The sequence below is a fragment of the Artemia franciscana genome, chromosome 1, assembly GCF_032884065.1.
Source record: "Artemia franciscana chromosome 1, ASM3288406v1, whole genome shotgun sequence".
In the NCBI taxonomy this organism is placed as follows: Eukaryota; Metazoa; Arthropoda; class Branchiopoda; order Anostraca; family Artemiidae; genus Artemia; species Artemia franciscana.
Window position 1 is genome coordinate 63,322,486 of NC_088863.1, and position 13,972 is coordinate 63,336,457.

Genomic DNA, 13,972 nt, shown 5'->3' on the forward strand with positions numbered 1-13,972 from the left:
ACACCGGAACACAAATGACGACCGGGACAAAAATGACGACCAGGACAAAAATGACGACTGGGACACCGGGACATAGGGAATATAAATGACGACCGCGACACTCAAAGAGAAATTACAGACTGGGACACCGGGACACAAATGACGACAGGGACACAGGGAATGTTCGATTAGCAATCACCATCAACAAAGCTCAAGGGAAATCATTAGAATAATGAGGTATAGATCTGAATACAGATTGTTTTTCCCATGGACAATTATATGTTGCATGTTCAAGAGTCGGTAAACCTGACAATCTATTTATATGCACAGACAATTGGACAGCCAAGAATGTTGTATATTCGCAAGTTTTACATAGTTAAAAATATACATATATATCTATCTATATCCACAGGTGGGACACAGGGATACAACTACAATGGCGTGTAACTAATATGGCGCGTAACGACTTGCGCGCGCGGGGGCTTGGGGGGGGCGCGAAGCGCCCCCAAAAACTAGGTGTTGGGGTGCAACAGCTAGTATATGATATAAACATCATGCTTTACCTAGCATAAGATGAAAGGTCAGTAATCTGGTAATATATGTCTGATTTTTGATGTGTAGTAGATAATTGAGAGGAAAGTACATAATTCATTTTTTTTCTTTGCTGCTTTAACATTGATTATATATCGTCGCTGTTAAGCCTAAAGGTCGTAACTGACATTTTTGGCGAAACTGAGTTAATCTGTACTTTAGAATCCTAGGATATTGTGCTACAAGTTTGCGACCACAGGGAGACGCAACGTCCATTTGTTGCCGAAATGGCCAACCCCACGCTGAACTTATCTGCAAAACGCTGTTACGCCTAAAGGTCGTAACTGAGTTTCATCGGTTATTTGTCAGTTATGCAATTACGAAATCTGGAAGTTGGGAAATACAAAATCATAATTCGGAAGATTACGGGGCTAAACCTGACCAGACTACGTATCTGGAGGTAAGAGGCTTCCACATTTTCAAACAGAACTCTCTTTCAGGCAGCAGAACGCCAAAGAGGACTGCACTTTCAGAGGAAGAGCTTCGGAGGCTCATAGAAGATGACAATGACAAAGACTTGTCATCTGATTCAGATGGTGATCACAAAGACAAGGATTGGGTGCCAGACAAGGATGGCTCAAGCTTGGACAGTGACGGGGAAACTCCCAATCAGGAAAGTTTTATTGAAGCAGACAATAGCGCTCCTAATCTAACTTTTCCAGAAGCAACTGCCACAGAACTGGATGTTGTTGATGATCAGGCATCAGTTGAAAGAAGGAACACAGAAGAACATCCCAAAAGAAAGAAAGGTTGCAAATGCATACTCGAGTGCAAAACTATTGATCAAGATGCTCGAAAAGCTATATTCGAAAGCTTTTGGCTGCTAGGGAAGGAGTTAGGCTCCATGGAGTCACAGAGACAGTTCGTTTCGAAGTGTGTGACGAAGAAGTCAGTTGGTCTGAGAACGAAAAATGCCAGCAGTTCACGGCGGCAAAACTCACTCTGTTACACATTAGAATTGAATAGTACTTGTAAAAAAGTTTGCAAGAAGTTTTTCTTGGCAACTCTGGGGCTTGGTGAAAAGTTTGTTGCTGGATGTGTCAAGAGCAAAACCAGTACTGGAACCGCTGGCAGAGATAGAAGAAACGAGTCGAGTCCAAAGAATCTAGTCTCTAAGAGACTAACGGATGATCAGTTACTTTACGCCAGAGATCACATTAGCAGTTTTCCTGCAGTTGAGTCGCACTATTGTTGGGCAAATTCTACAAGACTTTTTCTACGCTCTGAACTTCACCAGTCCAAAATGTATAAATTATACACTGAAACCTGCTTGAGCAGCCGACGAGTACCTGTGTGTAAAAGTATCTACAGAAAAATTTTCAAATCCTTGAACTTATTTTTCCACACTCCCAGAAAGGATCAATGCCATGCATGCACCCAATACTACTTAATTACTGAAGGAGAAAAACAGAATGAGGTTGAGTCATTTCAGCAGCACCAGTTAGGAGCAAAGCATGCTCGCGAAGTTAGAAATGCGATAATAGATGGTATTCTGCACAGTGAGGAAGGACTGGAGAGCGCTATGTTGCTGAATATGGACTTACAATGAGTGCTTGAAACTCACAAAGCAGAGACCAGTCCTATCTTTTACAAAAGAAAACTAGCAGTTTATAACATGACGATTTTTAACTTGGTAACCAAAGAGGCTCACTGCAACCTTTGGGACCAGACAAAAAGGCAAAGAGGCACCAATGAAGTCACTATGCTGATGTATAACATTCTGAAAGAGAATACGAGCTACAGGAAATTCTATATTGTTACTGATGGCTGCTGTGGGCAGTTTAAAACCAGTATGTAGCCTCCATGTTTTTATATGCTGTTCAGACACTATATCCCGTCAAAGAAATAAATCATATATTTCTTGAAAGTGGCCATTCTCAGCAGGAAGAGGACAGCATGCACTCATGCATTGAAAAAGCAGCCAAACACTTACCTGTGTTTTCTATAGAAAACTGGAGAACCGTCGGCCTAATAGCCAGAACCAACCCTGAGCCATAGAAGGTTCACGTGATTGATGATTACAGTTTTTGGCTGGACTTCAAGCAAACTGCTGACATTATTTTGAGAAACAGAAAATGGGCTTACGGGGCTGGTGGAGAAAGTCTGCAAGTGAAATGGAATTCGATAAAATGGCTCAACTACTCAATTGAGCAGTCAACCAAAATTCATTTCAGGTAAGACTACGACTCTGACTTTTCAGTCATAAAAGTGAACAAATCGCGATGTAGAATGACACCCAACAAAAACTCCTTGGAGCTTGTCAGTGCATACAAGGGACCGATTCCACTTCCTCCAGCAAAATACAAAGATCTGATGGACTTATTCCATACTCTTGTAATCCCCAGGACTTTCCACGAGTACTACGCTGCTCTTCCTTCATTGGAATCAACCAGGGACGCCTTGAATGAGTCAGACGTCAAAGAAGAGGATCCAGAAGATCTTTAAGTGTGTATCCATTCTAATTTGAGTTCCTTGTATTCTTTTAGCTGAATAACAAAAGAATAAACTTGAATCCTGTTGCACTTTATATGTTTGTATTAAAACTCTTATCTGACACCAGGCTAAAATTTCTGTTACAAGTAGATGTCATATCTACCTTGTAGGCCAATCAGTTTAACTTAGCAAAACCTCTGTTAACCAGCAGAAAGTCCATATCTTACATACTCAAAGTTTAACTGAACATTACATTTCCCTGCTGATTCTCCTTTTCGAACAGCTTAGCAAACAGTTTTTTTTTTAATATCTCAGAAGTGTAAAAATGTCAGTTATGACCTTTAGGTGTAACAGCAATGATATTTATATATTGTGAAGGCATTTCCTCCCAGACCTGTTTGTCCTTGTGTGTTTGCTAAGCATTTTTTTGCCCTGAGTGTGTTTGCATTCATTTTTTTTCTTTGCTGCTTTAACATTGATTATATATTATACATTGTGAAGGCATTTCTTCAAATCAACACAAAACAAATATAATATTTAAACAATCACTCTATTGTTATTAGTCTCATACCACAATGACAAAACAACAGAATTGTTTTCAGCTTCACAACTTTGCTCAATCCAAATTTATGAGGTATTACAGATATAATTGATATGCCTTAAATTTCTACTCAAATAACAGGAATTACATTTTGTGGGGAATTCTGTATCACATCTACAATAGGTATGGTAGCCCTAGGCTAGCCATTAATTACCCTAAAGCTGCAATTTGTATTTCCTGTATTCACATAAGAGTATCTAGAAAAATAACTTATGTCTGAAAAACAGATATCTGGCACATAAGAAACTGAGTAGACCATGCCAAAGAAGAATTGTCAGATAAGATAGCAAAGCTTCTGTCAAAAATAAAGGTGAAATTGAACAAGTAAAATCCAATAAAAAATTGCTAGTAGACCACAAAAATGTTGAACAAGATCTAGAAGAGCAGTAATAAAAACCTAAATGGTTGGATCTTTTAAGAAGAGAGCATGACTACTGGTATATAAGAAAAGAGGGAATATTGTGTCCTCCCAGACCTGTTTGTCCTTGTGTGTTTGCTGAGCATAATTCATTTTTTTTCTTTGCTGCTTTAACATTGATTATATATTATACATTGTGAAGGCATTTCTTCAAATCAACACAAAACAAATATAATATTTAAACAATCACTCTGATTCACAGGTTCACTGGCTAGTTTCAATTGGAAAGTGAAAGTGAGTAATTTGTATTAATGGATGCATAATTTTTTTTTTTTTTTGACTTCCTACTAGGCCTATACAGAAATTACCAGTGATCACTGAAATAGTAATTAAATATAATTTCATTCATATTGTACAACCCCAACATTTCCTTTGGCTTAAAAACCCTGCCCACTTTACACATACTTAGTTTGTTGAAGGGGGGTTTTAGAAGGCTAAAAAATGGATTTTAGAGAGCTAAAAATGGATGCATTGCTAGAATTAGCATTTGTAAGTGCTCAAAACTAGAAACTATGCTGAATTGCAGTATTGTTATTAGTTTAGAGCACTTGTGACAAAACTGAACATTTGTCAATAGATCTCATACCACAATGACAAAACGACAGAATTGTTTTCAGCTTCACAACTGCTCAATCCAAATTTATGAGGTATTACAGATATAATTGATATGCCTTAAAATTCTACTCAAATAATAGGAATTACATTTTCAGAACTAAAACTAGAGATAAAGAAACTGATAACTGAAAACCAATGAAAAATCTTATTTTGTCAAAATTTCACTAGGCATAAACCTGTGAAGCAGGTAAATTTTTAAGTCTTAAATCAGAAGAGAATTAACATAGAAACATGGCAATAACTTCGCAGAGTAGGTTTTTGGCCCTGGATTTTCCACTGAAGGCTTCATTTTCCTAACCTAACCTCTTTCTAAGATAGTGTAGAGTAGTTAAACTAGAAATTTACATTAAGAGAGCACCATGGAAACATTTTTTTAGCTCCAATATCACTAACCTTGAAGCTCTTAAATTATTATTCTTAATAGGAAATGATGTCGTACTTTTGAAATTTTTTGCCTTTAATAAACTTTTAAGCGTTACCTATGCTATGATATACAACTATTTTTTGCTAGGAAATGTTATATTGTACCACAACAAAATACTGATACCCAACTGAATATTCACGGTGCCAATCGATTTGATGCTTGTGCTTGCCTATACACAGCTTTTTAGCATGATATTTCGTTGATTTTCAGTTTTTAATTCAATTTTACTAGCCGAAAAATTTCGCATCGAGTGGTGTGTATCTTGATTACCTCCGAATTATATGTTGCGAGAAAAAGCTATGGTAGAAACAGTGTATTTTAGATTAACGTAGAGAAAACTCGAAAGGAAACCACGTATCTCGCAGCTTCTTCTTCACAAAATTTATTGCCTCCAAAACAAAAGAACTGTTAGCAGTGAAGTAATAGCAGCAAAATCATAGGTCATTTGGTTATTATTCCCACAAAATTGCTAGCGATAAATAACACATGATTTGGTAAGTTATGTATATAATCTCCAGGGATTTGAACCAGACTATATCAGGATCTGACTATATCCTCAGTGAAGCTGATAAAGTTGAGCCACCACAGCTAAAAGAACAGAAACCTGAAGATTTACCTGAACTTAGGATTCAGCTGTGGCTAATGTTTTGAGTTAAAGGTACCTACAATGAAGACTTTGATTCGGACAACAAGGAGTCAGACACAACTGGTCCAAAAAAAATTCAAAGAGAAAATCTCAAACAAGGAAGAAGCTCTTTGTCTAGACTATGTATCTAAATCAGCTTTTGAAAGTAAAGATGATCTCCCACATAAATAAAGCATGCAAACCAAAACAACAAGGAACGACAAATCTTGAGTTATTAGGAAAAGAATAAGGTAAATCTTATTTAAAACAATAGTTATAATAAGAAAAATATTCTTTAGCTGGTAGAGAGCAGAGCCTGATGCATTAGCTTAATGCATGTGACACAAAGATAAAATTTACACTTCAAAGTAATACGTCATCACACAAAAATAACAACAGATCAAGAAGCTGCAAAAGACAAAAAAAGGAGATGAAAGAACAGATCAAAAAGAATAGAGCCCAGCCCAGTGCGAGTTCAAACTAAACCAAGATTAAATATGAATCTAGCATTCGCAAGTCCCCACATCCTGACCAAAAAATCTTCAAAACTCATTTTTTTTTGTTTTTTTTTTTTATTGATAAATAGTTCTTAGGAATTACTTCGGCCAGGTTATATTTATTTGCAATATAGGGGATCTGGTACCTTAATGAAAGTCTAGCCCTTTCTGAGCTAAGTAGAGGAAGATGAAATTTCTTGAAACGAATATGAAAAGAAAAAACGGGAGCCATGGCCATAGCTATTTCATGGAAATAGTTTTGAGCCGTAATGCTGTTTTTAATTCTTCTGCTTGATAGAGATTAATTATGTCTAGGAATAAAAAGAGTGTTTCGGTTTCATATAGATACTGTGGTTTTGATGGACGAGAAATAAAATAGCCAAGAAATCTTACTGCCTTAACCTGGATTAAATGCAGGGGTTGTAAGTGAATCCTCAAAGTGTTGAGATAAATTATAGGAAAATATTTAAAAAAGGATTCAATAGGGAAATGATTATAAGATTTAATAAGAAAAATGAAACATGTGCTTTAATTTATAAAGGCATCCCAAACTACGGACCAGTTTCAGACGCATACAATTAGAGTGTTTGCAAAAAAATATCGTCTCATCACATTGATTCCAAGGCAAGTAAAAGACTTATTCTTTTTAACCTATTTTTACTATGATTACTTGCTTTTTTCTGATCTTATCAAATGCCTGCCTTGAGCGACCAGCATCATGTGCTCAGTTTTTGATATATTTGGGATCAGATAAATAAGATAACTATTTACTAAGAGAATTTACTCTTGTCATTAGATTTTCAACAGACAAGGAAGGAGTTGTAGCTTTTACTGTCAATGCAGTATCATCTGCAAAATCTACAGCTAAGATATCATTAGAAGATGAAGATCTTTATAAATCATTAATGTAGATCAGGAATAATAAGGGCTCAAGTACAAACCCCTGAGAGACAAAAATATTATTTAGAGACCTAGGAACAAATGCGCAACCTTTTTCATCTACATAAAGTTTTTGACCATGCAAGCAAGGTCTTAATAATTTAAGTTCGTTAGCTCTGATTCCCGTACTTTTAATTTTTAAAAGCAAGATTATGTGAATCATTGTATCAAATCCCTTCTTTATGTCATAGAAAAGAATGGAAACTAAAATTTTTATCATTTAGAGAATTATTGATGCTTAACAAAAGTGCAGCAATAGCTTGTCCAGTTGAATGACCAGATCTTAGGCCAAATTGAATCTTCGGGAATTTTTTTTTTTATCAAAATGTAAAACAATTCGTTCTTGAATAAGTTTTTCTAATACTCAAGATTAAGGGAAAGAATTGCTTTTCACCAGTGATTACTCGGGTCTGAAATATCTCCTTTTTTTTAAAACTGGAAGGGCTCGGGCAAATTTCCATATTTCTGGAAATATTCCAAGTAGTATGGATGCATTAAGAATACTAAGCAATGGAACAAAATTTACACTAACGAAAATTTTTGAAAATTTTTTACAAACTTCGTATAAACCAAAAAAATTTCCACTTTTTTACTTCATTATCACTCTCTGAATCTCATTAGGAGTAGTGAGTATAAATGAGGCAACCATTCTGGAAGTGCAATATGTGAGACAATATTGTAAAATTGTGACTTTGATACTGGAAAAATAAACACATAATTATTTGCCATCTTTTATAAGCAATTTGACCTTGAGAGGAGGACTTATACGAACTTTTATTAGATTTCTAAGAGTTTGACCTTTATTTTACTGATTTAGGATGAACAGATGAGGTAATATGTTATGTAATGCAGAGCTTTAATTAGATGAAAAAAGGCAGTAAAGTGGCCACCATTTCCTCACCAAAATCCAAAACTTAAATTAATAATTTTTCTAACTTTCATACATTTACTTCCTATTATAAAAATCCCCTATAAAACAACTTGACTATCTTGTAAAAACCACCCCGCTTCGTGAAAAATGCAAACCCAAGAAGCCAAAACAGACAGCCCAAAAAATTAATGATAGGTCTATTAATTTTTTCTGCCTCAGTGCCATAGAAAGACTCGAAAACAAAGTGAAAAACTCAACTATCAACAATCAATTACAAACAAAATAACCTTCGGCCCAACCCAAGCCAGAGCAAGCAGTCCCAAAGATAAATCTACCACATAAGGGGAGGATACGACTCCCTTTGGATCCGCCTCTGTTCAGATTGAAAAACAATGCTGTCATTTGAAGACTACGCTGCTTTGAGGTGAAGATATTTACATGAATTAATTTCAGACATTTGAAACAAATTTAAAATATCTTAAAACAATATAACAAGCATATCTAAACAAATTTAGGAAACGTCAATTGCAATAGAACTTCAACCACATCAAGGCATTCTGACTAGCTGCCAATGATCTATGTCGAAGATACGATTAAGCAGATTCAACCGAGGATCATAACCTAGTAGGAGCTGGGTCGACAACTTATGGTTGATAGTATATTTTCCTTTTAAGTTTGAAAACTTAAAGTCTGAGAAGATATTCTATATATGAAAGAGATTTTCCCTCCCTCAACGCTTCACTCTTAACGGTAAAGCTTTTTATTAGGCTAGGTCTACTTTAAAAAGTAGTAGTTTCAAACTTCAGAATAAAGAGCAGAACGTTGAAGAGTGGTCCGTCCCTTTCATGTGCGGAACAATTTCTGTTCATTTAAAGTTTTAATGTTGCTCCTTACTTTTAGTTAAAAAACTTGTTTTTTGTTTAATTTCTGAACATTTTTCAATTATCGATTGCCAACTGCCAACTTCTAAAATGAGTCCAAATCAAGACAAAAAGAATCCAAGTTGTTAAAAAAGAATGCAAGTCCAAAAATTTGTGTGCTCTTGGCTGCCCTTTTCCCTGTTCTAACCGCTCTTACCTCATTTACAAACCATTATCAGTTTTCTTTCGATCAGTAAACATATTACAAGCTTTGTCCACAAACAAAACTTGGCAAACACAAAGCCATTTTACAATCAGTCTTGCTTAAAATTCAGGAAATACAAGGAATATTGATGATTTTAATACCTGGCCACAGTCCTACTTTCCCCAACTGAAGTATAGAGTCTTCAAGAATCTTGTTAAAACTATAATAAGCCAACTTAATTCAAGTATTCACGGAAAAAGATTATTTTTTTATACCTTTGTCTCTTTGGTACTATACGGCTCATTTTTAATTGGCTCCAATTTTTATGACCCTGGATTTATTTCTGAATTTATCACTCACTTAACTCAACTGCTTTCCAAGATACCAAGAATTGCTTTAACTGTAACTTCAGGGTCCCCTGTATTTTCATTATGTGTCCTTTTCTGTCATTTTGATAGTGTTTGTCCCTTCCAAAGCAAATTACTGGGCCCCTGGATGGTAAGATAAGATTTTTTTTCGGAAAAAATTGTATCACTATCAGATATCGCACTTAAAAATGGTTCGATAGCCTTAAAGTCTGAAGAATTTTTATCAGTTTGAGAGTAGAATTTGAAAAGTTTTCTTTTGCCTACATTGCCATCTTATCCTCTCTTTACCCATTTTCGTTAATTTTTGTGTTTCTTTCAAAGTTTTATATATATATGTGTTATTGCTTATGGAACCTTTATATATTTACAGAATTTACTAATTAAAAATCATATTAATGTGTAATTGTATAAGCTTATAGCGAATCACATAGTCAGCGTAATTTGTATTTCCCATAATTGATTACTTCAACCTAAGTTGAGACGGGGATGCGACTAGTGCCTTGATCTGGTGAAAAGTGTTCTAAGACCACCAGTAAATCAGGAATGACTGGGTGGCACTATCCTGTTGAACTGGTTTGTTGAACCTGTACAATTTTTCCTAAAAATGTCAAAAATGTCATTTCTTGAAGATGTGAAAACCCTGATACCCGATCCGTTGAGAACTGATTTTTTTTGAATTTCTATTTAGAATTTGTCACATTGCCATCTTTAAATGCTTGCAACTTATTTAAGATTTTTATTGATTCAATTGAATTCTTGAAAATATTTAACCATATATTTTAAAAATTCAAAAAATGGTGCCAAGTCACCACACTCTACAGTGCATAATCAATGAGAAAATCAAATTAGATAGTATTGAATGGATTAACACGAGTTAATCTTGCCTTATACTCTTTTAAGCTGTATTACGACTTTATAACCGTATACAAAAACATCAATACTAGTCGAAAAGAAATCAGTTTGGTTTCTGATGAATAGGATTCAACCGATTTTAATACTATTATATACTGAATCTTGGTTTTAGTAAATTCTGATTGCGAATCAGCCTTTGTGTACTTAAATCTAGACTAAATGATAAATAAGTAAGGCCAAATTACAGTTTCATCCTCAGTAAAAGTGATGAAGCCCAGCCCATTGAAGATCGAGAGCCCTCCCCTTCTAAAAAAATGACCAGAAAAAAAACAAAGACATATGATGCTTCATTTTGGTAGCACTATCCTGCCACTGATATTTTATATTTTACATATTTTGAATGGTTGACAAATGTAACCAAAAGAATTGTACTTACCTATTAGCCAGTACACACTGTAGAATTTAGATCTACCGTCTGTAGAATTGTAGAATTTAGATCAAGCGTCTCAGTTGAAACAACTGAGACGCTTGGGATATAGCTAGGATATACATAAATTTGGCTGCGTATTTGGGCATTAAGGAAGGTTAAGTATAGTGGGGCTGCATGTAAAATGTAACCTAACATAACTAAAATACCAGCTAAATATTTATTAAAACATAGCTACAATGTATTTTCCACAGAGCCAAAGCTCAAATACTTTTTTTTCTGAGAAGGGGGGAGGTAAAGTTTTGTATAAATGTTATAAAAAATTTCATTCCGTTTAAGGGAGATTGGCAAAATGTGTTACACATTTTGAAATAAGTATAATCTATGAACCCGTCCCCTCCCTTCTAGAAAAAACTTTTGGAGCACCTCTGACTTTATATAGTTTACAAGGTAGGCATCAGTTCTCTGCTTCATCGTGAAATATAAAAATTCTTACAACTTTTCATTTTCCTATTATTATGTTTTTTAAGTTCATCCTGCTTCTTAAAATGTGCCCCCTTCTCCAAATGACGCTGTCAATGATCTTCGTTTCGTGACCCGTCAGCCAGAAAGTCCAACCAGGCAGGGTCACAAAACCGGTACAGTCGGCAGCGGTGCATCGCCTGTTTTTGGTATGGCTTCGGGGATTACTAAGAAGCCAATGAAAAGACTACTTTTTCGAATCAAATCATCTCTAGGAAAATCCGTCATAACAACTATGAGGGAAACCTTATTTCTCTTGTGTGGGAATATATACCATAAATCAGGGTTATATTAAACAAACGGGTAATTTTTTATGGTTATATAACCTTCTATGCTAGAGCGAAAAGTATAGATAAGAATAAAGATTTTTTTTAATGGATAATTATTTTGCCCTTTCACATAGGTGTTAGTCCATTTTCGGTCTTATATATAGTAAAAACAAAAATAAACAACAAAAATAAAATAAGTACAATTATAATTCGTATAATCAATGCATATAATTTACAAGGCAAATCTAGATGTGACTAGGCGGCATATGGTGCAACATGGTGTTTTTCTTAGATATCTAAGTGATTGTTAAACAATTTTCCCCCAGAAATAATAAAAATGCGGTAGTTTATTCTTGGAAAGGTGTACTATTTTTTTTAGTCAAGACACCCTGAATTGGAAAATTCAAAATTTTCAGTATATGTTAAATTTTGAGGCAAGGGTAAGTTCTTATTAAGAATGAATAATTGTCGTAAAATCATTTTATTTTACCGTTTTGTTTGCCCCATAGGGGATAAACTATTGTTCATGTGTATGTTACATATCTGCAATTGATCAGTTTGAGTCAGCTACACTTCAAAGTAACAGAGTAAAACATTCAGCACTAGATCAGTCGCTCGGCCTTTTTGGCTCACTAGAGCTGCCGAATTCAACAGCAATTGCAAGGCACTTTTGAAGCCCGTCGTTTCACATCGTGCTGGGGGGAAATAATTTTAATCTCCTTATTTTAAATATAGGCTCGCGTAGATACACAGAGTGGAGGGAAATAGTATTCTATTTTTGTTAGTTATGTTTGGAAGTAAAGGATGAACTGAAAAATACATCTATAATTCTATTTTACACCTCTGGGTGTACTATGTCCACTTAGACAAATCATGAGCTTTGCTTCTTGATTTCTTCATCGGCTTAAGAATGACTCTACTCTAACCATTATTTAGAGGTTTTCTTGTCATACACTTGCGGTGGCTATCTTACTAGCCCGTATTATATTCAGCTGTCTGTCTGATTTGAAAGTCATGACCAATCGTAGTAGTTGCAACAACAATCTTACACGAATGATTTTAAGTGTTGATTGGGCTAGTTTTTGAAGCTAGTTTCTTTTTCATAGTCAAACATGGAGAATTATCTGAAATATCTGTCACCTCAACAACTCCACCTGACACTGAAAAGGAGCCGAATCATGGACAGTGCAATAGATTTTATAGATAGCTACAAAAATCTTTTGAGGATTGATTTTCCTGTACTACAATAGATTTTATAGATAACTATAAAAATCTTTTGAGGATTGATTTTCCTGTACTGCTTGCTGGAGCTGCAGTAATAAAGAACAGAATTCAAATTAAAAACTTCGGTAAGAAAACGAATTCAATTCTATATTTTGAGTCATAGGTGGGGATGAGTAAAAGTAAGTATAGATAAGAAGATGGTCAGAGTAGACTCCTTCTTTTAAAACTTTTACCTCGTGACTGACAAACGAAGCAACAAGATGATTTAAGTTGGGACTTGAGGAAATTGGCCCAATATATGAAATGTTACCATTCTTAGGCCATAGACAATAGTCGGGAGGAACGCAGCCTCGAAAGTTATGTGATCGGGTAGACATTGTGTTTGTTATACCTACATTGAAATCTCCACTGATGACAACAGATGTAGATGCAATTTTTTAACAAACCTGACTAAAAGATTGCAGGCAGACGCAAATCATGAATCAGATTGTTTGTTGTTATAATTTGTTGGCAGATACACGTTAATTACTACATGAGTTTCAACCTTTGCTGAATCAACCTTTTTATCAGGGTTCCTTAAGTGATTCTTGATTCTATGAACAGCAAGTACTAAGCAGATGATAAGCTATAAGAATATCCAATCTTTATTTAGATAGAGAAAATAAAATGTTTCAATTTATTTTCTTGCTTGTTGACTCAGGATGCAATTTTTTGGTTGAGGAGTAAAGATGTCACAAAGAGCAGAAGAGCTGGTATGAGCAGTAAATTCGTTTAGCAAAGGATGAGAAAAATTTTAATTAAATCAAAAATGTTAAGGGCTGTATTTCTCTTAAAATGTGTAAAAAAAAGGAGAAAAAAGGCATAAACAAAAATTTTACGGAGAATGAAGCGAATTTAAGGTTGAGAGCCCTTGATTTTTATTTTAAAATTACAAGAAGCCTGGTCTGTTGCAACAACTTTCTATGTGAAAATGAACGCTATCACACAAAAAGACGGCAACAGTGTACATGCTTACACGGTTAGTTTTTTACCGCAAAATTAACTGCTCAGCTACTGCTTAGCCTAGAAAAGAAAAAGGACGTTAATCGATTAGAGATAAAAGACATGTAAAGAAGTGATAAAATCAATAAATAAACAAAGAACAGATCATTACTTTAAAGATCAATGTGAATGGGTCGTTGGGTTAAGATCTTAATTCTGACCTGGGTGCAAGGAAGTCTACAACCGCCATTAGTCATCTTTAAGCAATCTT

At 35.0% G+C, this 13,972-nt stretch overlaps 1 protein-coding gene and 1 long non-coding RNA gene across 3 annotated transcripts in view; one reads left to right on the forward strand and one right to left on the reverse strand.

Moving 5' to 3' along the window:
* The window catches only part of LOC136032670 (syntaxin-8-like), a 45,901-nt gene extending 40,677 nt beyond the window's left edge, over positions 1-5,224 (reverse strand). Inside the window, exon 1 of one of the 2 annotated variants that reach the window (XM_065712970.1) lies at positions 5,117-5,224. The gene's annotated coding sequence lies outside the window, so the exon portion shown is untranslated. Of the gene's footprint in view, positions 1-5,030; positions 5,097-5,116 lie in introns of those variants that run through there. The other variant, XM_065712962.1, reaches the window with a different exon arrangement.
* Positions 1-13,972, forward strand: part of LOC136032687 (uncharacterized) — a 198,218-nt gene that overhangs the window by 157,925 nt on the left and 26,321 nt on the right. The window lies entirely within an intron of this gene.